Source organism: Dioscorea cayenensis, chromosome 7 (genome assembly GCF_009730915.1).
Source record: "Dioscorea cayenensis subsp. rotundata cultivar TDr96_F1 chromosome 7, TDr96_F1_v2_PseudoChromosome.rev07_lg8_w22 25.fasta, whole genome shotgun sequence".
NCBI classification, from domain to species: Eukaryota; Viridiplantae; Streptophyta; class Magnoliopsida; order Dioscoreales; family Dioscoreaceae; genus Dioscorea; species Dioscorea cayenensis.
The window spans coordinates 24,734,480-24,736,725 of record NC_052477.1 but is presented as its reverse complement, the minus strand read 5'-3'; the positions used below and the strand labels follow the sequence as shown (position 1 = coordinate 24,736,725).

General features: G+C 33.9%; 1 long non-coding RNA gene across 1 annotated transcript; it reads right to left on the bottom strand.

The window, feature by feature from the left end:
• Positions 1 to 242: 242 nt before the first annotated feature.
• LOC120264373 lies at positions 243 to 2,246 on the bottom strand. Its single transcript, XR_005537412.1, has 3 exons — positions 2,159 to 2,246; positions 1,648 to 1,699; positions 243 to 367 (listed from the first exon to the last, which is right to left on the bottom strand). It is a non-coding gene; the product is annotated as an uncharacterized LOC120264373 (long non-coding RNA).

The window sequence follows — 2,246 nt, the reverse complement described above, 5'->3', positions numbered from 1 at the left end:
TCACGCCGGAATTGTTAAGCTAGTTATGGTCCTCCATGTGGACCTTTATAGGTTGATCTGTCACGCCCCGAACCTGGTGCGCTGACAAACGGCCGCAGACCCACAGGGCGGGGCCCCGTGAACCTGCAAGGCCTCAAAACCTAACACAGACTAGGAGTAGAAATAAACTGACAGAGTAACAAATAAGAGTACAACTTAAGGTTTACAACCAAACTCAAATACAAGGTAAATAAAAATACAGCATGACCTACAAGGAGGTTCTTAAACAATAATACAACTGATGCAAAGACATAAGCATTAAGACCTAAATCCCAAAGAAGACATCTACTGGAAGCCTTCTAAGATCCCTGGGTCTACTGCTCCTGATCTGAAAAGGATTTAAATAAATCCATGAGCTCACTAGCCCAGTAAGTAATCCAAAACAACTGAAAGCAAAAGTTCAGGTTTGAAATTTGCACAAAAATGCAATAGCACAAAATAGTGTAAACAAAATCAAAAGGTAAAACAATAAATACAATATCCAAAGTATGTCTCCAAATTCACTGAAAGTGCCAAAGGTCATTTGTTTACCCTCAGTGATGCACCGAGCCGAAATAATCGAAATCATTTATTTACCCTCGTGACCCAAGATCGAATAACAGTGGTCGTTGATTATTTCACCGAACGGACACGGTGCTGAAACTCGTAGTCTCATTTTTCCAAAAATTACTTGTCGACAAGGTCGAGGGTTTAACCCTCCCACCCGATGGGGTTGCATATTGTTCATTTGGAGACCAAAAAAATTCGGGATACATTTCCAAGCCAAGAATACAGGATATACACAAGTATTTTCCAAAAATTTATCTAATAAATAAAGTAGATAAATAAATAATGTAAAAGAAAATACTCACTTTTCCAAGCCTAAGCATGGTTCTCATTTTGGAGAAATAATAACAACATTTCACAAATATTTTTCCCAAAAATTTAAGAAAAATAAAAGATTTACCAACAAAAATAAAAATACCACAAGTATAAATAATAGTGAAACCAATAAATAATTACCCAACCAAACTCAAGGATGAAATGCATGATTATTAATACAATAAAAATACTAAAAATTTGTAAAAAAATTCAAGGTCTAATGTATCTCATCAATTGAAGAAAAAAATGATCCACCTAATTCCAAGATAACTAGAAAAAAATAATTTCAAGGGAAATATTGACTAAAAACAAGGATGCTAAAAATTTTTAGGAAGAAGATAGGCAAGGACATAAAAGGTAAGTGGATATTTAAGGGATAAATGTATAACCAAATAATAGATAGGTAATCCAAATTGATGTTAGGTGGACCAAGGATTCAAGCACTTAATAAATCTTAAGTTTTTTTGTTATTGGGAATAAACAAGGTTACAAAAAGGATAATTACTTTGCAAATATTTGGAAGTAACAAGGAAATAACATGTATAAGTTTTTGGCAAATAAAAAGCACTATGGTTCCAACTAAGTATAGAAACTTCTCTTCCTCTAAAAAACACAAGACATAAATAGATGGCATTCTCACAATAATTTTTTTAAAGAATAAATGCAAATAAAAATTTCAGAAATTTTTACATGAAAAATAAATCAAAACCACAAAATTTAAATACAAGAGTTTAAGGGATTACTTACTTGGTGATCTCCTAAATTCAAAAGAAATCCAAGATTATAGCTCAAGGTGATCCTATAATCCAAGGAAAACCAACCAAAATACATGAATACATATACACATGGAAACATACACAATATCATGGTTTTTAAATAGCATGCTAGTTCTACCCTCAAATATGGTCCAAAAAAATCTCCACCATGCTTGGGTGAGCAAGAACTAAGCAACTTAACATTCATTAAACTAATGCCAAGGCCAAACCTTTCTCCAAACAAGGATGGTTAAGCACAAGCCTTTGAGCTAACACTAAGCTCCAAGGGTTTCAACAACAATTTTGAGCTATGAACTAAGAGAACAACAAGCATGAACAACTCCGAATTTAGTCATCAACAAGCCAAGGTTTCTAAATAAAAAGAGCTAACATGATAATCAACAAAACATGGCAAGCTAAACAAAAGATAGATAAAAGTCATGGCTTTAGTTACCAAAAACAACACTACCAAAAGAGTTTAACCAAGAAGGGCTAGGGCTTACTATGATGGCCGGAAAAGAGAGTGTTGAGAAGATAGCCAAGCTTCAAAAACCTTCTGTCTAGCAACCTCTCTTACAAGACAAAGGAATG